Here is a 21,653-nt window from a genome sequence, read left to right as displayed (position 1 = left end):
TGCATCAAAGACCCAGTAAATACTGTAATCTAGATGCTGTTTTTCCCTTCTTTCTCTTCACCTAAGGTAAGTAGGAGTAACGTAACTTTCTAAAGGTGATAGAGACATAAACGACACAATTCCTAGATCTGACAATAAACTGACGACATTGCATTTTAAACTGGCTGGGATCTGAGCCCACATGAGCCCTGTCTGCTTCCAAGTAGGCATCATGGAGAGTTCAACGTTTGGCGTGAAACTGTTGCCATTGTTCAAAACAACAGTTTCAAACTTCTTCACAAAATTGTTTTTCCAGTCCTTTTGAATATCTCCCACAGGGCAGATCTTTATTTTTGGAGGTTGACTTCGATTTCTGGAATTAGCCATAACTCTTTGGGAGCCAGAGTTGGCTGAAAATGTGAACACTTAAGATGGGTCATGTCATTTTTGGCTGTCTTGGTATACCATGCCTCAGGAGAATGGTGCCTTATATAATTGTAAATTGCCTCCATTGGGGAATAATACAACAGCTGGCCCACTTCCTCTCCTCTTCAGAATTCCATCTTGTGTGGTCTGCTGTGCATTGACCTATTTCTACAGAGTTAATAAATGATTGCTTTTCAAGTTATTTTTTTTATGATTAGAATCTACACAAACACACACACTCACACACACACACACACACACAACCTCCCTATGTCATATTCATTGAAGTCTGCTCTTCATAACCCTCAACATGGCAGCCTTGCTGTTTACTAGCTGTGAACCTTTGGGCAAGTGAATGAGCCTCAGTTTACTTATCTGTAAAATGTACATCATTATGCAGGGCCTACACCTCTCAAAGAATGGTTGGAGGAGTATACGACAAAGTGAACATGAAGGCACTGGGTCCACTGTGTATGCTGTGGGGCCCGTAAGACCACGCGACAATGTAGAAGAGATCACTACACTGGTACCTCTTTCGGACCTTGGTAAGATCCCATGTTCATCTTTAAAATCACTCCCTAAGATCACCTGCCAGGTAAAAGCAACACTAACATCCCGATGAAGCCCAAACTCCACACCCTGTACTTAATTAAGCAGCAGGATATTTCTGAAGAACAGCACAAGACCCATAAGACTGAGCTTATGGTTTTCAGACCATATTGTTCTCTCTTTAACCCTTCTAAACGCTACGCCACAATTCTTAGAGGAAAACATTTCTTCAAAGTCCGTTTTTTAAAAAGCCAAGGGTTTCCACATTGTTCCACCTTTGAAATTACCAAAGGTAATTTGCTCATGTCTGTGTTCAAATGTTGCCCCCCCCCTTTTTTTGAGAAAGAGAGAGAGAACAAGCAGGGTGGGGGTAGGGAAGAGGGAGAGAGAGAATCCCAAGCAGGCTCCACCTAGGGTAGAGACTGACATGGGGCTTCATCTCACAACCCTGAGATCATGACCTGAGCTGAAATCAAGAGTTGGGCGCTCAACCAACTGAGCCACCCCGGCATCCCCTCCAATGTTGCCTCTTTATTATTATGAATGAGGTGTGTCTGCACCCATCAAAGGCCAACCCCATTCCCGGGCTTAGGGTCCTACCACATCTTACATTCTTCAGGTCTTCCTTCCAGCGACCATCATCAGTTTCTCCCTGTGTACTCTGTCTTATCTATCAACAGATAAGCTTGCTATTTTATCTACAACTTAAAAAATGTCTCTGGTCACCTACATCTCCTTCCAACTACCTCTTATTTCTTTACTCCTCATTCACTACAAACCTTACTGGAAGAGGGGCACCTGGGTGGTTCAGTCGGTTAAGCATCTGCCTTCGGCTCAGGTCGTGATCTCCAGGTCCTGGGATCCAACCCCACTTCGGGCTCCCAGCTCGGCGGGGAGTCTGCTTCTCCCTCTCCCTCTGCCTCTCCCCCTGCTTGTGCTCTCTCTGTCTCACTCTCTCTCTCAAATGAATAAATAAAAAATAAAACTTACTGGAAGGATTGTCTGTAGTCACCACACCTACTTCTTTACCCGTTTCTCTGCATCTGCACTGAGGCTGGACTAATCCTAGGCATCAGTAGCACCTCTGTTGCCAAACAATGTCTTCTCTTTTTATTCTACTTCCTCTCAACTAATCTTTCTAATCAGATGACATTCCCTCTTTTTTGATGTCCTGTGGGTGGGTTGGTTGGTTGTTTTTGATTCTGTGATACTGTATTTTCCTGGTTTTGTTCCTACCTCATTGGCTATTCCTTTTCCAGCTCCTTTGCTGCTTTCTCCTCCTATGCTTATCTAAATATTCGAGTGTTCCAGATTGTGACCAGGGCCTTCAGTTTTCCAGATTCTTCAGGAATTTTGTTTTTTCTTTCACTGCTCTGTCCCCAGTGCCTAAAACAGTATTGGGTACATAGTAGGACCTCAATAAATATTTGTAAAGTGAATGCATACATTATCTGGTTTCTTAGAAAAAAATGACCATAAACAAAAAGCAAGCAAACAACAACAAAAAAAGTGACAGTAAGTAATGACCCTCTCTCCTGCTCCATGTATCTACTTTTGGAATGTCTCTGGACTTTGGTCCACTTATGACTTTCTGATATGTTGCAGTCTAACAATTGCTCCCTGGATAGGATGACTCAGCAATTGTCTTGATAAGAGTTTATGTGATTGTACATAGAATAAAATAAACTTAATGAAACAACTGGCATATATATATATATATATATATATATATATATATATATATATATAAACCCTGTTGGAGTTTTAAATAGTTACTATATGAATTTGATTCAATTAAACAACTACTTAGATATTTTAGTTTTTAAACTCCTTTCCCTCAGCACAGTTTTTTTCCTTGTTTTGAATGTTTTTATTGCAATAACATATACATATGACAGAATGTGCCATTTAACAATTTTTAGGTATACAACTAAGGGAAATTAATTACATTCACAATGTTGTGTGACCATCATTACTATTTCCAAAACTTTTTCTTTAAATTTTAATTCCAGTGTAATTAACCTACAGTGTTATATTAGTTTCAAGTGTACAATATAGTGATTCCACAATTCTATACATTACTCAGTACTCTTAATCCCCATCACGTACTTTACCCATTCCTCCAACCACCCACCTCCCAGCTTTTTTTTTTTTTTTTTTGTAACTTGAATTGTGTAAGCAAAAATTGTAACGATAAGGTCTCTCTAAGAGAACGGGAACCTCCAGCTTTCATTTTACTATGTTGTGCTCTACCTTTTCCATCTTTACAAAATGGAGAAAGCACTTTGTTTGCAGAGTACTTTGAGGTCAGGAATGAAAGATCTGGTGGCATTAGAAGTACAATTGTTTAAAGTGGCCTAAGCTGTTTGCACAGGACAGTAACACATTCTAATCCATGTAAGGTGTTTTGTAAGTGGTCTGGTCTCTAATCCTTAATCCACCTCCTTATGCCTAGGTAGTGAAACATAGAGGGTTTTAGGTACCTACAATGACTGACGACTGACTGATAAGGTACACTGACTACCAAAAGACAGGTTAGGCAATGATAGTTTAAAGAAAGCACTTTCACCCTGTGATCACGTGACACAGAGAGGGCTGGGTTGGGCTGGGCATATGCTGAGATAGCACATCTTTGTGTAACACAGAGTCTGGTGTGAATTTGCCTAAATTGTCCATAAGACCAAGACACCAAGTAGGCTGGGTTTACCATTCTCACTGAGCATTAAGCATTACTGATGCTCCCAGAAACTCAAGCCAAAAATTTGTATTTTCAGGCGTTCATTACACACCTAGTAAGTTAATTTTTCTGTCTTATAACCCTCAAATAACTGCCCCAAATATTTTAGGTCCAAGGCCTCTGCCTGGTGTTTAGCATCCATCCTTATATGTTCTATCTATTTAAAAAATAAAGCACCACTGATGATGTCCTGCTGGAAGAACTGTATTACTTAGTGTCTGTCTGATGACTGAGGATGGTGGCCAGCAACTCCACAGTGACAGTCGTGGATGCATCTGGAATACAGACAATGCAATGAAATAAACTCAGCTCTGCATGTTCACTGGGTTACTGGACCTTCCACCTGCATATTTGTGCTACCATCTTCCTTTATAAATTGCAAACCTATCAATATTCTCTATGAGATGCAAGGACCCTTCAAATATAACTAGTAGTTATTATCTCCTTGCAAAGAAATCTATCAGGAAAAATATGTGATTATTTGCTGGTTATCTTGACATTTTTCTTGTGTTTTATTTTTTAAAGATTTCTTATAATCCAATCTGCATAAGGTCTGTATAGACCACTGGTTACTTTTTGTTGTTGTTGGCTTTTAAAGAAATATTTTGAAGTATTAGTTAAAAACTTTACTTAGTAGTCATCAAGTATGGCCATCCAATATTTGTTAGTTCATTGTTATATATTTCATGGAATGCACTCAGTATTTAACATGCAGACTTTGTAAAGGTAGGATTAAATTTTCTCACATCTTGGCATCTGATGAAAGAGTGAGTGGATTATGGACTGTCATATTTTATTACAAATAGAAATTTATAAGACCTTGTGAATTGTTTCACTGATTGGGTATCTTGTATAACTCAACATTTCTAATTCTGAAGTTTGAATTTTCTCCACATCCTCCAACTTTTAAGTGTTTACTTATCAAGTTGAGTACATAAATATGATTGTAGACAGATGATGATTGTTAATTAAACTGTGGTTGTTTACTGATTTCCATGGAACTGGGAGTGCCACTTCTTGGGAGGTGAACAATGTTTAGTCTGAGTTACTCTTTGTCTTGTGTGTTTGAATGCAATGCAGTGTAACATGATTCAGACTTTATATGCATGTGTGGTAAGGAAGGAAGTTAGTTTGATTTAATACTCACACATGTAATAGGAATACTATTAATGATTTTTGATGCTACAAAAATTATTTAGGTGTGGTCACCTAAGATGTTCAGGCTCTCAAATTGGGGAGGTGGGGGTGTTCTGGGTGAGAGTATGAGGAACAGACATAGGTATGTATGTGTATATGTATATATATGTATGTATGTATCTATTTATTTATTGTTTATTATTTATTATTTTAGGAATCCTCTCAGCAAAGTTTTTTATAATAGTAAAACTGGATTTGAAGGTTTTATGGCCTTCTTCTAAACCTCCTGGATTCTGGCATTCACATAGGAGGGAGTTTTTTCACCTACCAAAACTTCCCATCCCAGTTCTTGGGGCATCTCACACTTGTAAGGTAAGTTTATTCTTATGTTTAGGAGTGTAAATGGGTGGTGGGATTGGGTACATTAATATTCTACTTCCCCTTTAGGGGGCTCCTTCTTGTCCTACCAAACTTCCTGGCTATACTTATTCATACCAATACTTTTCCATGGTTATCGGGAGCTTCCCTAGAAAGGAACTAATCTGGACAGGGTCATTTGCTCCAGATTTCCTATTTCTCATTCCTAGAAAATGTCTGCTTTATGTCTCATATCTTACCATTAGCTAAATTCATAATTACATCCAAAGAGATGTTAAGAAGTTCTAGACTGTGATGCTTCTTCTCCTCCTGATAGTGTATATTTTAACAAGGACCTTGTAGAGGCAGTGGCAGGAGGTTGATGCAACACAATAGACTGGTAAAGAGACCTTTTGATCAGCTGAGCCTCATGGCAGCTCTCACAGCACACCATGTGGGAACGGGACATCGCAGGTTAGTCGTCAGCTTGGGAAAAGTCACCGTTTTGTCCTGAATGGGCGCCATTAAGAACAGAGAGTACTTACAGAGGGCAGAGGTGAGTCCCAGGTGGGACATACACTTCCTTCTAGATCCTGGTAATTGTTTTTAACTAGGGCTAATTGGGCTGGAATTGTCACTGCACTCAAAATGGAAGACAAAATGACACAGTAATAGGATGAAGTTCGGCAAGAATTTAGGGGCATTGATGAGGAGATGATCATTGCAATTTAATCAGTGCAAGTTGCGGTGAGAGCAGAGTGTCCCTTGTTCTCAAATTTGTATTTTTTTATTCTGCCCACAACTTCTGTCTTGTGTTTCATTATATCTTAGCCTATAATCTAAGCCTCATATGCACATGCAAAGAAATGTTTAAGTGTTACATACTGGTGGTCTGAGTGCTGGTAATGTACATTTTGATAAGGAGTTTCTGTAGGCAATTAGCTTCACTGTGATAAATGACTCTCATGGTAAAAGTTTCACGAACATAGGAGGTTGGTAAAAGATCTATTTGAGGTCAGAGCCTTATGCTACCCTCATATCACACCGTGTCAGAACGGGGCACGTGAGTTTGGTAGTGGGCCTGGGGAAAGTCGTTAACTCTGTCCCGAGTGAGTACCATTTGCAGCACATAGTACTTAACAGAGGCACGGATGCGGCAGCCACCTTCTTATAGATGATGGGAACGTTCGAGGAGTGTTAACCAGGCTAGGGCTGCCATTGTGCTCTTAGTACTACTCAGTGACTTTGGCAGAGGATCGGCAAGAACTTGGAGTCAGATGGGTAGTGATCATTGGTGGTCATCTGGACAGTGCGAGTCATGAGGAGAGGGCTCCACGGAAGGAGTATCTTCAGTTTAGGTCAAGCTGGACAATTAAGGGGGGACCATGACATGCCTTGCTCTTCAGAACCTGTGATGGGGATGTTATCGAGTCTCTTGTCAGTCCAGTTCCACTGCAGAGTCACAACACACCTATGGGAATGACCAGGGCATAATTCTTGGTGCACAATTACCATGATAATGATCATCTGGAAGGTTACTGCGCTAATCTCTGAGAAGCCAATATACGTGCAAAAAAGAAAAAAAAACTATCCATCAACTTAATAGACAACACAATATGCTGCTTTTATGGACTAGACGTCTTACCACAGGGAGGTGGTAGTGGTGAAGTGCTAATACTTCGGTGAGCAAATAAATGAAAATGTCCAGAACACTCTTATTAGCAAAGTTTCCCTTTTATATCTATAATGTGGAATGGTATTGTTATATTACACTATTACAGAGTTCCCTTGCAAGCTTATTTTTGTCTCCAATATTATTACTATTTCAATTTATAGTGCATTAGCATAAATGATTATATTATAAAAGAGAGACATACTTTTTAGCTATTGTCCTACACTTAATTATCCTTTAATTAGGCTGGAAACCACCATAATATTATTAGTGCAATTAAAAAAAAACATTAAATGAATGTTTTAGGCTTTCTGCATTAAAATACACAAGATATTTCGGATGGGGTTTTCATATTGTCTTTTTTGTATGAAGTATATTTTAGGGCATGTCTATGATTATGTGGAAGAATATTAGAAGTAGTTCATGTTTATATTTCCTTATTGCTCACATTCTCTCTGTAATGGTGTTTTCCCCCTCCGTTGTACGTGCTATCTGAAGGACATTTTTACAGATGGTGGCAAAAGCCTGTGGCAGTCATTAGATTTGATTTGTGTATCTAAAACAAAAGGAAAGGATAAAAGAAAGACGTGAAGCTGTTAATACTATCAGAAAAATAATATTCTAAGGTTAAGGAAATTTTAAATAAACACAAATGTTTAATAAGATGGAATGCGAGCATAGAGTGTGGTACTTGTAAGCCATTGAACACTCACTATATAAAGTTTATGATGATAGAAAAAAGTTAAGATTGCATCACTTCCATTTGGAAGTTTCCATGCTAAACTTGAAAGTACCTCCCAAACTTTCTAGTTTTTTCGGGAATGGGGATTAAAACTTGATACTGTTCTAGCAAATATTTTAAAAATTATGTTATGACCACTGTGACTTACATCACCTGTCCAAGAAGAATTATTGTATTTGAAAGTTGTTTTAATCCTCTATAACTTTATAATGTTTTTCAAAAGCCTTCAAGAGCTCATACTTTTCTCTAAATTGACAAGAGGGAATATATGGAATAACTAAGAGGCTTATACTCTTGGATTAATATTTTCACCCATTTAAGGTAATGGGAAGATGTTCTATGGATGATAAGTTAGAAGCATTTTTGGAAGTTTTATTTAAGTTTAAAAGTAAACTATCCTCTCTTTTTCCTAATCCATTTGAAAAATATCTGAAAATACACACATTTCTGGTGGTTGATGTGTAAATTCTAAATCTGCCGTAAAAAAAACAGTTTTGATGTTATCTAGAAATGTTTAAAATATCCACATTACTATGACCCAGAAAAAAATTGCATTTCAAGATGTGTATAACCTATAGCAATTTTTCTCAAACTTTAGTGTCCAGCCAAATCACCTGGGGATCTTGTTAAAATTAAAAGTCTAGGGACAACTGGGTGGCTCAGTCAGTTAAGCAGCTGCCTTCAGCTCAGGTCATGATCCCAGGGTCCTGGAATCAAGTCCCGCATTGTGCTCCTTGCTCAGCGGAGAGTCTGCTTCTCTCTCTCCCTCTGCCTGCTGCTCCCCCTGCTTGTGCTCTCTCTCTCTCTCTCTGACAAGTAAATAAATAAAATCTTTAAAAATCAATCAATCAATCAATAAAATTCTAATTCAATAGATTTGGGGGGGTCTGAAATTCTATATTTCTAGGTGTGGAATTCCATCTCCTAGGTGACACCTGTGATGCTGGTCCATGGGCCAACTTTGAGTAGCAAGATCCAGAGCAGTGGTTCTCAAAGTGTGTTTCCCAGACCAGTGGCATTGGCATCACCTAGGGAATTATTAGAAATGTAGATGCTTCGGCGTCACCACAGGTCCACTGAATCAGAAACTCTGAGGTGGGGCCCAGAGATTTGTGTTTTAACAAATCTTCCCTGTGATACTCATATGTGTTAAGGTATATCAAGGTACACATACAGGAATGCTCATAACAGCACTGCTTATAAAAGCTCAAACTAGAAAAAAATCAAACATCTACCAGAAATTAATTAAATAAATTGTGATCTATATATACAACAGAATACTACACAGCAATGAAAAGAAACAAATTCCAGTTATCTATGAAATGGATGAATATTTGTCAACAAATTGAGCATAAGAAGCAAAGCATGAAAGAATAGATATGTATTGTTCCACCTATGTAAAGTTCAAAAACAGTTACCATAATTTTAGGGATGCCTGTACCAGGGTAAAGCTATAAAGAAAGTGAGAAAGTGGTAACCATGAAAGTCAGGATAAAGGTTACCTCTAGCTAAGTGGGGGGGTTGTTTTGTCATGATGGGCGGAGCCATGGGGGAGTCCTGCAGGGCTGGCTGTGTAATGTGTTTTGACCTCAATGGTGGTTCTATTGGTAGTTGTATGAATTCTTGCTTTGTAATTTTAATTCACTTAATTTATGTTTTATGCCCTTCTAAAATTTGCAAAAAATAGAAAATAACAAAGCATATTTCTACCAGATCTATTTTATAATGATTTTTTTTCTTTGTGAATGACTGAAGAAGTACTCTGATGGGAATTACTCTGTTGTCCACAAAAAGTTATTTTTATAGCAAATAGAAATTCAGTCTAGTGTCTCAGGGTATAACATTGAAAAAGTATATTTATGGGTTGAACAAACTTATCTGTAACACTTTACTATAGAATGCATACTGTTTGATAGCAATTGATTATAATATTAGAGGTAGTTTTGTTTCCTTATATGTTTATATCCTTGGTAAAAAAAAAAAAAAAATGGAGTCGGGGCACAATTTACTTGTTACGGTAGACAAAGGATGTTTGCCTGACTGCTTCTTTCCTGTGGGAGAACTGTGCTCCCTCCCAGGTGGCTCTGGTGAGACTGCCATTCCCAGTGCTGTCCTACCCTTCCCAAGGTGGTCATGTGATCCAGGCCTGGCCAATCATGGGGCCTTGTCTTTCTGTCCACAGTGATGAATCCCAAAGCAGGACTCATCCTTCTGTTACATGTGTTATATGTGGAAGACGAGTTCTTTCTGTGTGTCAGGTTAATGATTTTAAGGACCACGGAAGACTGAACACCTAATGGCCAATTTCCTTCCACTTGAAAGGAAGAGACTTGCAAATGCAGTGCACAACAAAGAACATGAGTTGAATGCTGTTGGAAAGAGAAGTGATTTTTTTTTTTTTTGAGCACCTGGATAAAGCCATACTTCAATCCACTGGATGAGCCAGTAAATTATCCTTGCCTTTTGTTGTATGTTGCTGCTTGAGCTACTTTGAGTTTAGTTCCTAGTACTTACAATGGAAAGGGTCCTGGTTAATTTATAAACACAGTTTAAAACATTTCCAGGATTCACAGCTGAAAATTGCCACATTTCTTTGGGTGCTTTGGCCTTTTGATCAACTTTTTGGAATAATAGAGTTAACTCACAATTACTTGTGCTAATGTAGGTCCTAAAATATGAGGAGGTTACTTCCTGGATGACTGACCACAAAGCTTGGCTGTGTCTCTTTGGTCCCAGGGATTGCTTTCTCTGCACTAATACCAAACTGGAGAGAGATTAAAACAAGAAGGACTGCCCCAGCACGAAATGAGGGGACGTCTTGATAAGGTTTCCTTCTTTGCTCTCACTCCATAAACTTTGAAGATGTTCACTGGTCAATCTCACCAGCTGAAAGGCTGATCCATGGCACAGGAAATGAACACACCGAGTCCAGAGGTACAACCTCAGGCTGCTCATGCCTCCACGGTCACAGGCATGCTGTGAGGAAAGGTTCCCCAAGAAGGCCTGTAAAGAAGTGGTTGCACATTGAATCACCTGGGGAACTTTATAAAATATAAACACCTGGGTCTCACCTGAGAGAGAAATTGATGTACTGGTCCATGGCATCGGGATTTTACCTCCCCACCCCCCCCCACAAGTGATTCTGCTGTGAAAGTTGAGAAGTGCCACCATGAAGAGACTGTGGAACTTGCATGGCTTGATGTGTAGCAAAGTCTTGGTCTCAGCTCCAAGGATTGGACTAGTTAGTGTCAATGGAGAGACCAGGGGTCTCAGCTTGAAGGATTTGGACTAGTTAGTGTCAATGGAGAGACCAGGGGTAGTGTTTAGAGAAGCAGAGAGCCCATACCTTTTGGAAGATTTGGGGGTTCTCCTCAGATGGCACCACACCATGGTGGCCTTGGGCTACTTGTGGTGCCTCACCTGGATATTCGATCCTTGCAAGGTCCCCAGAGTGTGCTTCTCAGCTAATCACAGGGAATCATGCCTAGGCCTACTCTCATTTACAGCTTGCTGCTGAAATCACTCCCCACAGATTTCAAATGCCTTCCCTCAGAGCTCCTTATTCCTTCCTACTCATTAGACCAACAACTGAAAAAAGCAGAAACCAGAGAGAGCTACACGGGAGGTTCTTAGCCAAAGATTCAGAGATCCCCATGGGCAGACGTGACCGTTTTAGTGGAAGCTCATCTGTAAAGATTTTTTAAAAATACTGTCTTCTCATTCCTCCATATCCAGTATCTATCTATTGCTTCAAAATCAGGTAATTTCCGTAGGTAATTCTGATAGGGCATACCTGGTGTAACCATCCATTGATAACATGGTGCCTGGGGGGATGTCAAGAGTTTCATGGACCACGCCCTCACCGCAAATGATAAACAACACTTCAAGCTTGTGACTTTAGTTTGTGTATAGAATTAGATCATTTAAAAATTAGATTATCAAATGGGCCTATAACCTTTCTTGTGTTTAAGAATCATTTCAATACACTAATCATAAAAGATTATTTTTTTACTTTTCTCATTAAAAAGGTGATACAGTTCTCCTAGTTGTTATCAACAAGACTTTCTAAGAAGACTTTTTAGGTAGATAAAGCTTGAAATTTACTTTTTTAAAAAAAAAGATTACTTCAATTTAATAATTAGACATTAATTGATACCAATGATTACTCACACACTCCTCTATGGTACTGAGAAGACAGGGCTGTCTTGGTCTTTAGGAACATTCAGTACTATAAGTTTACTTCAGTTTACCCATAACTCCCTCAATGTTTTATTAGAACTCAAGTTTTTTTTTTTTACATTAAAAAAAGTGTACTTGTAAAATAATTTTCTACTTCCTCTCTTCCCATTCCCTAGAGTTGGGCAATATGAATAGTGTTGTGTGTATCAGACAAGTATGAATACATACTGAGTCGTGCACATGTGTGTGTGTGCATGCATGTTTGTGTGAGTGTGTAACTTTTAACTCATGCAACCCTGTAATTGCACTTGCTTTTCTCACTTAACAGTATATCTTGGATATTTTTCCGGGGTACAAAAGTGCTTTTGAAGGAGTGTATGGCGTTATTTTCTGAAAGCATTACGATCTTGTAAGGAGCATCTATTCTGTGAAATTGGAATGGAAACAGAGTCTTCAAATGTCAAATCATCCACTTTCATCAAAGCAGCCCTTCTCTTCACCTGCACACACTCTGCAGTCCTTGGCCCTTCACCTCTTTTCATTTACCTGGGAGAGGACAGAGCCCTGTTCCTGCTCACCCTGAGCATTCCTTTCAGAACCCATTCGAAGACTCTGAGGTGGCTTCATGCATAAGTTTGCCTCTTAAAATACAGATTTCATTCAGAACCCATTCTGTCAAGTGAGCTCGCACTGCATGTTTCCCATTGTGAGCAAAGAAAAATAGATTTAGCACTAAAATATACCATCTGTGTCAATAGGTGCTGGTGTAGATTTAAATCTGAGCACATTTGTTAGTTTTCATTCCAAGGCATCAAGCGCTGCAGTCATTGTTTCCTGTAGCCCTCAAAAAGAAAGATCTTCCTGGGATCACCAAATCCCTTCTTAGAAGTCAGGTCAAAACATCTGCTGAGAAAGACCTCTCTTGGGTAGAAGCTACCAGAACTTTCTTGCTTGGCTCGTTCAGTGAGTCTTTTTCACCAGAACAGTCCTGGGTGAAAGGCCTTTGAGAAAACAGTTAAAAGTGAGTTCTTTTTATCTCCCACACCGCAAATCCTTTCTCAGTTGCCTCATGCTTTATATTATGCCTTGTTGCAACATAAACATTGAAGATTAGTTGTGTACCCCCTTGCCGCCCCCACATTGAAAAGGTTCTTCCTAGTTTGAGCCAGGACACCAGGAATGTGGAAAAGCCAGTGAAGTTTTAATTGGATTAAACTCTCTGTGTCCTTCTACCCCCAACCTCCTCACTGGTAACTTTCTTGACAGCTTAACTAACAAGAGAATATGCCACAAAGAGATGTAGCCTTCAGCCCGGCCTCCTGCCTTACCTGGGGGGAAGACACCTGGGCCTGCTGGGAGTCACAACAGAAGAATAGGTAACTGACAATAGCCCCCACTCTGATACTGTCACCAGCTCCCAGGCTTTGTGCATTTCTGAGATGAAATTCAAACCTGAAGTTTTAGCTGCTCAAAGTGATTGGATTCAGCATGCCCCTTCTGAACTCGAGGTGGGAGTGCCAGAGGGGGAGCCAAGCCACTTCCCTGGTCTTTAATTCCCTCGGCCAAGAAAAATCAAAATCTGTCCACTTGGCATGTTTGCGAGGGAAAAAGGGGCAATACAAATTTTCCTCAATAAAATAATGCCGCTATTAAAGAGCAGCCTTGCGGATGTCACTTGACGCCCTTCTCCCACAGGGCTGGCAGGCAAGAGGCCAGGGTGTGGGGATGTGCATTGGAGACGTTAGTTACACCACCTTAGGTACGGTAGCAAAATAATATTTGATAAATGAAAATAAATCCAGGCAGACACAATTTCCAAATAGTTTTTAGAAGTATCTGTCACTTCCAGACTCTCTTCTTAAGCGTAACCCTTGGGTGAGCGAATCCATTTTACTGCTTCTTCCAGGCAGAAAATTTCAATGTGCCCTAAAAGGATTCAGTGTTTCCAGAGGAGGGTGACAGTCACATTTTCATGAGACTCGGGGACTCTCTTCCAAAAGTCCTTTCAGGAAGTTCTCACCTGAAACTGGGGGGGTGGGGGGAGTGGGGTGGGAATGCCTGCACTCCCATTTCAGAAGTCCTTGGAGGAATCAGATGACACCCCCGCAAGGTACTGCCCCCCACAAACAGAAGAGTTGATATATCTAATATCTTTCACAAGAAGATATGCCATTATTAGAGTTAAAGTTGAAAGGCAAATGCCCTTGAGAGGGGGAGCTGGGCTTCAGAATCCCCACTAAGGTGTAAAGGGCTTCTGATTGATCCCACCCTAAGGGCAGGTTTTGATACTGGAGAAGATAAAGGGGTGGGACATAAAAGGAAGGTGACCTGGGGATCCAAAGATAACCCTTGTGTCTTGACTTGGTTTTTCACGTACATACAATAGATCGGACAACTTGGGGAATACTGAACCCAGAGTTCCAGTGACCAAAAGATAGAAGAAGGGGAAAAAAACAAAGATATTAAAATAAATTTAAAATGACCTGGGAAGGTCTAATTTGACATAGTTAGGAACAACATAATCTTTTGACTTTTCCATGTTATAGGCTTACTGTACCCAGTAATACTGAAGCCAATTATTACGTATGTTCTGGGAAACCTGATTGCATTAGTGTCAGAAATACACAGTGGAAAGGGGCCAGGATACCTGGGTTCCAGGTTTAGTGTCATAATTATGCGACATTTGCTTCAACACTTAAAATAGGGTAAGTGCCTACTATGTTATGGGCGCTACATTATGAACTTCCAAATATTCTTTCTATGTCAGTCCATGCAGGAAGGTGCATGGCATGTGGTAAATAGCAATTGGTAATCAATTTTATCAGGGGCTAACATTGAATTATTTGATTATGTCTAAATATACTGCATTCTGATAGGAACTGGGTGTGAGAGTACAGGGCTCTTCACTATCCCTTATTTTCACGTTGGTCTTTAAGCGTAGGAATTTGGTCTTAAGATTACCTTCAATGACAAGACACAGTATGAAAGGCAGCAATGAATAAGAAGCATCCCCCTCCACTGAGACAGCTGGTGACATGGGTTATCCTGACATAGGCGATGGTCAGGGAACCATTGGTCACCCTTTTCTATTGAAAAACTGCCCCATCTGTCAGCCTCTGGGCTGGCCTACTGCCATCTTAAGAAAACAAGCCCAGACAGTTCTACCTTGGACTGCCAGAAGAACCTAGTGCCAACAACTACAAACACACACACACACACACACACACACACACACACACTATATGTATCTCCAAACAGGAAAAAACAAACAAAATGAAAACAATCTTCAGCCCTTGAAAAACAAACCTGAAACAAGATCTGTTTCACCACAGTTCTCAAGTCTGGAAAGCCAGGCCTTACTTAGTAGAAGGCAAGGAAAGGGTAGTTCACTGCTACCTCGCACTGTGAACTTTTTAAAAAATAAAATATGAAATGCTAGGGGTCTGATTGATGACACTTAATATAAAGAAAGAAACAAAAATGCTTAGAGTCAGAATTATTTACCCAAGTCTGTGAACTCAGAGCAGGCACATGGACTGAGACTTCAAAAGGGTTAAGAACCCTGGTTTCAGGAACAGTACACTTAAGTTTATAAATAAGGATGGTTATCTTTTTTATCTTCATGTTGCACAAGAAAGTTCGCCCATATAATAACTTGGCATCTTAGCAAGAGAGATGTTGAATCTCACTTTCTTGAGAGCCAACAGGAAGTGAGGGAGTAGGAGGTGCCCCAGGTCTTGGATCTCTGACCACTGCTGCAGAGTGCAACTTGCTTTGCTTGGGTTAACTGAGTGTAGGAGCTCTCTGTCCTAGATTCTGGGCAAATCATCCAACAGTGGCCATAAGTTTCACCTGAAGGTGATCTGGGCTCTCAGAATCACTCCCTCTTCCATCAGGAGCCCGCCCCCCCCCCCCCCCCCCGCCCCACAACCGGTACTTGCTGAGGAAGCCACTGGCTTAAAGTTTTCTTTTCAATTCATGTCTCAAACTTCACCTTGAGACACTTTATGTCTGCCCCTCTCCATTGGTCCCCAGGAAGCTGGGATAACACTGTGAGCGGCTCATCATAACCCACTCCCATCCTAGAGACCCACCAGGAGCAAGTGAGGAAGGACATACTTTATGCAAAGTGGCTTATGTTGGAGGCAGCATGGATAACCTTCCTTAATATTCAGATCTCTCATTAACTGAGGTTACTTTGATCATGCCAAGCACTCTACAAAGCACTCTACAGACATTTTCCCATTTTATCCCTATAACAACACTGTAAGATTGGTAAAATTATCAGTTTGCAGATAAGTGAATCGGGGCTCAGAGAAGTTAAGTTGAAATGCATGCCAGTCTGTATAACTTCAGAGCCCAAACTCTTAAGTACTCTTCTGTGATAATAAGTTATTTCTATTAGACTGTAAAGTATCCTACAGTTTTGCTTATCTGGTTTATTTTGAAAGAAGTACAACTGTTTGGTTTGAAAGTATCTTCCCTGAACACAAGCTGCCTGCATGTTCCCTTGATTGAAGAAATCAATCCTTCTGCACCTCTCAATTGTGAGTTACAAACTCAGGTACCCAAAGGTAGGAAACATCAGTGAAGAAAGTAGGCTGGATGGTACTGGGAAACACTGGCACAGATGCTCTTGGTATCATTTCATTTAACAGTTAACAGAATAGCTGAGAGTCTGCAACTTAAATAAGTGAGGACTTGTATTTTCACATTTAACAAAAAGTCTGTAGGTAGGCAACCCATGGTAGATATAATATCTCAGATTTGCCTTCAGAGGCAAGCCTCCTTCTGTCTTCCTGTTTCACCTTTCACCATCCTCAGCCTATGGCTTCTGTCCTCATGTTCATAAAATGATGGCTGTACCTCCAGCCATTGTGTTTTTATTCTAAGAAGGAAGGGCAAAGAGCAAATAGAGCACAGAGAGCATGCCAAGCAGGTCTGTCCATAGACCCACTTACATGGCGACTCCTGGCCTGGGAAAACTAGGGAGGTCAATAATGGTGCTGAGGACATCATCATTCCAAACAAAACTGAGGCTCTGTCAGTGAGGAAGAAGGGGAGTAGATCTACTGGATAGACAACAATGGGAGCAGCAACACTTCACGAAGGGGAACGGCCTCAAGGCAGTTCAGTAGAAGGCTCCCATTTTCCATAGATGCAAGTCAGTGTTGTCACGTCAGCTCGATCACTCACACCACAAACCCTAGAGGAAAGCCCAGCTGGGATCTGAATATTTTATGGCCCCAGGTTTCATTGTATGCTGTGGCTGATATAAGGAATTCGCTAAAGAAACTTGGTTCAGTGTGATATGACTGTGAAAGCATGGGCTTGAATTCAGAAGACCCAAGTTCAAGTCCCTCACCTGCCATATGCTACCAGGATGACCCTAGGCAAGTTATCAACCTCAAGTTCTTTATGTTAAAGTCTGTCTAAGACTTGGGCTGCTGTAAGGTTTAAATGATATGACGAGTGTGATTATTATGGTTTTCCATTGACCAGCACTCTTTGGTTACTTAACTTGTTTTGTTATGGAAGTCATTTCATTTCCATACACTTAACATTTAAGTCTTTCCTCGGCACAAAGCGTTGTGCTATGCACTGATGCTATTGGGAGAGGAATCTGTGGACTTGCAGTGAGCATCCTTGGAGAGCTTGCAGCTCACAGTGCTGAACTTCCCTTCAGATATGCCCTGCCCCATCTTCTCCTTGGAGTCATTCCTCTTTGGAACTCAGCACTCAGCTCAGAAGCATCTACTTCAGGGGCCTCCCCAAGTCCTCTGTGGTCCTTCTACTCCACTGGCTTCCATGACACTGCACTTTCCTGATTCTTCTCTAATTGTTCTTCCTTTTTGTTTTTGTTTTTCCCTTTTGTCTCTTTCATGGGCTCTTTTTTCCCCCCACTAGTGCCTGGAATGTTGAGATTCCCAGACTTAGGCTGGGACTCTGGCTTAATAGATCTGCTTCATGGATTAATCTCAAACATATTCGTCATTTCTTCTATTTCAGTGTGCTGATAACTCCCTAATCTGTACTTGTGGTTAAAACTGTGTCTTATACTTCAGACCATACACCCCGTGGCTTCCTGGACATGTCTCCAGCAGGTGTTCCAAACCCCTGCAAATGTAAAATATTCAAAACAGAACTCTTCCTCATCCTGTGGACTCTGGTCCTCCCTCTATATTCTCCATTTCATGTATCCGTACCGTTTACCCGGCCATTTAAGCTAACAAACTCCTGAGTCACCTTGTCCCTTTCTGTCTTCTCTCCTACATGTAATTACTTACAAAGTCTTACATGAGCTCTAACTTTTTTTTTTTTTTCTTCTTCTTCACCATAATCACCTCTATTGGTTTGAAAACTCTGACTGCCTTCTGTCTGGAATATCTTAACAGCTTCCTACTTCACTCCCACTGGTGTTCCACTGACCACAGCTGCCGGAGGAAGAGTAAATAACCAAAATGAAATTGACCAAGTCACTTAAAACCCTTTGACAGCCCCTTGTGGTGTCCCTCACTCACTGTCCACTGCAGAAACTATCCATGAGCTGTCTGGGAATTCATCCAGTGTGGGACCTCTCTCTCTGTGGGTTATGTGCAGGTGTATGTCATGAGGTCCAGTGTCCCACACCCTCACAGCATCTCCTTTCCTGGGTCTAGGGCTCAATCTACTGGGCCCCACTCAATATTCCATGTGTATTTTTGTCAGATGGTTTAGACTGATTATTTTCATCGAACAGTTAAAATAGTCAGTAGCATGTTTAACACTTAAATGATTTCACTGAAGTCTAAGTTTGTGAAGACTGGGTCTCTTTGTCACTCATATTCTGTAAACCCTGAGTAGCATTCCAATGTAGAACTAGGCAAGGACATGACAATTAGGAGGTTGATCAGAATTCCTGAGCATTTATGGGGCCTCCATCAAGACTTTTTTTCTCCCACTGATGTAGGAGAGCCCATTAATATGGAAGCACCTGAGCAGTTAAAATTAGTCACTCTTCAAGACTGTGGATAGGAAAAGTATGTCCTTTGATGTTAACCTTGCTGAAAGGCATAGATACCCTAACTACAAGTAGGGTGACATCACCCCTTTGTGTTTGTGTAAATGGGCCAGATTAAGAAGATTAAGAAGGGAGTTGGTCAGAGGTAAAAATGATTGAGTGGCAGTGGAGAGGAGGCAGCAAATCCCTCCCATTTTCTGAAAAACAGTCATCCCTCATGTCTGTACATGTATTTAGGGCAGGGAAGCAGTTAGATTTCTGAATCATCACCTCTGCTCTGGGCTCTGAGTTCAGTTTTTAGCTCTGACTCTAGCAAACTGAGGACAAGGCTCATGACCACATGGGGGTCTTATTTGCTTTTCAGTCAAAGAGGAAGGAGAACCCTAAGGCCCTTCTCACAAGATGACACAACGAAGCTTATCAAATCCTTTTGCAGATAGTGAGGGGGAAAAATGAGGCCACCTAAACTTAATGATTAAGTGCATGATGTTTTAATCCACCCCGCTGTGGGACTGACAAGCTAATGGATAGTTCTAGCTTTCCTTTCAGGTTGTTCAATACCTAAGGCAAAAGGATATGCATTCTATAGAGTATATCAGAATGTCAGCTTTAAATATCATGTTTTCTAACTTTAAGAAGTAATCAAAATTTATAGACGTCCCTTTCCTCAATAAAAGTGTTCCTGTCCAGTTCTTGGTTCATTACTACAGCCAATATGAGCTATCAAAAAATCTATCCATAACATTTTCTGGTTTGAAACCTGTCAGTATCTACTGATGAGTTCCAAACCTGATGTATAAAATCCCTTACCCTCTGGGCTCTGAGTGTATCTTTCTACACTTACTTCTCCCTCCCACCCAATGTTTTTTTGTCTACACCACATACAAGTTATATACACACACATACATACAAAGGCACACACACATGGGCACACACCCCACACAAGGAAACACACTGTGTGCACACACATATACAGAAGGACCTACATACACACATAGGCAAACATATAAGACACACATGGGCACGCATAAGACACTCAGATACATATAAAAGCCCATGCACACAAGTGTGCGCACAGGCCCACAGAAGGACACACGTGTACGTACACACACATACACACGGGGACAGGTATTCACACACAGATGCACATATTGGGTCTCATGGAAGGACACATACATGGATGTGTACACACACACACACAGACTTGGGCAGATGTCGGAAGACACACACCTTACACTCCATCTCATGCGGATTAATCCTTGTTTTTTCCTGGGTCTCACTTCCAGCAAGGTGGTATAGTCTTTCATTTGGTTCATGAACAAATCAGGCTTCTTGCTGTTCCCAAAAGCACAGTAATGCTTCCCTCATTTTAGTTGATTGCTGAAACAACTGGCTCTTTCTCTCAGCAACTATATATAAATCCTCATCACAGACATTGTCAAGAAGCATTGTTTGACCTCACCACTATTCAGAAACAGGTCTTTATTGATGATCATCTATAATCATGTGTAGCCTATACATTCTTCTGGATCGGGGATGTCCAAAAGAAATAGGAGAGCCGCAGATGTGAGGCGCACATGTAATTTAAACTTTCCTAGTAGCTGTGTTGAAAAAAAATACAAAGGAGCAAGCAAAATTTTAGTAATGTATTTTATTTAATCTACCACAAAATATTATTTCAACATGTAATAATTATAAAACTATTAATGAGAATTTTACCTTATTTTTTGTGTGTATGCTGGTCCTTGAAATTTAGTGTGTATTTTACACTTAGCAGTTTGGACTAACTGCATTTCACGTGTCACAGTTGCGTGTGGCTTGTGAATACTGCATTGTACACTGCAGCACAGACTTTGCAGAATCCTCTCTGGATTGAATCAGACCAGTAGAAAGCCAGGGGTTGATGGCTACGAAGCTTTGAGCAAATGTGTGGTTGTCTCTAGAACATCTTTGTATGGCACTTAAGGCATGCCTTATGTAAGCTTACCTAACACCAGCTTTCACCTTGTTTACTCTGCTGAATTTTTAAGTTATTTTTCGTGTATTTTTTCTTTGCTGTATTAGATGCATTTTTTTTTTTTTTTTGGTTTTGAAACTTTAATGAGAAAAAGAAATATATTGAGCTCAAGAACACTGTGTTTTGTGTGTCACTGCATCAAGGTTTGGGGATACATGACAGACCTAGCAAATAGGATATACATCAATGAAAACATTCCTGGTTACAGAATGACACCTGTCTAGCACCTGATATGATTAAGTCTCAGTTTCCTCATCACTCAGCAGCATGTTGGGGATCCCGCAACTGATGGGGAACAGACGTCCAGACTCTGGGCCCTGCAAGGTGCCCTCTAGCACATCCACCTCCAGCAGCATGTGGTGCATCTGCCTCAGGAGTTTCTCATCATGCTCATACCCTTCAGTCGGCCCTTTGGGCACCTTGACCAGATTCAAGGTATCTGCCGCCTCCAGGAGTGCCACCCACTCCACCTTGGGTATCATCTGCGCCAGGATGTCGGGGTTCAACTCCACAGGGTTGATGCGGACCTCGGTGGCCTGGAGGCGCAGTGGGAAGCCACAGGGCCCCACCCCCCGCACATGTGAGCTCAGCAGGTTGTGGGTGAGCAGCTTCATGTCGCTACAACGCACTCTAGATGCATTTTTGTAAACCATTTTAAGTCCTTTTTTCTTTGTTGTTGGTCTTCTAATGAGACAAGTTGAAAAGGATGGAAGAAGGAGATACTCATGTTCTTCCATATTGCTGTGATTCTCCGCGTTCGTCTCTGTGCCAGGCCATTCCTGGACCTCTTCTTCTCTCCCCCAGTGCAGGAGCTCCTCGCTTTATGCACACAAGGGCTTGCTCTTCAGTCAGTTCTTC

The 21,653-nt window shown here is 40.8% G+C and overlaps 1 pseudogene; it reads right to left on the bottom strand.

Moving 5' to 3' along the window:
• Window positions 1-21,031: 21,031 nt before the first annotated feature.
• On the bottom strand, window positions 21,032-21,409 carry LOC118528569 (multifunctional methyltransferase subunit TRM112-like protein pseudogene; annotated as a pseudogene).
• Window positions 21,410-21,653: the final 244 nt, after the last annotated feature.

This window comes from Halichoerus grypus, chromosome 9 (assembly GCF_964656455.1).
Source record: "Halichoerus grypus chromosome 9, mHalGry1.hap1.1, whole genome shotgun sequence".
NCBI lineage: Eukaryota > Metazoa > Chordata > Mammalia > Carnivora > Phocidae > Halichoerus > Halichoerus grypus.
The sequence above is the reverse complement of the archived record's forward strand: the minus strand, read 5'-3'. Positions and strand labels throughout refer to the sequence as shown.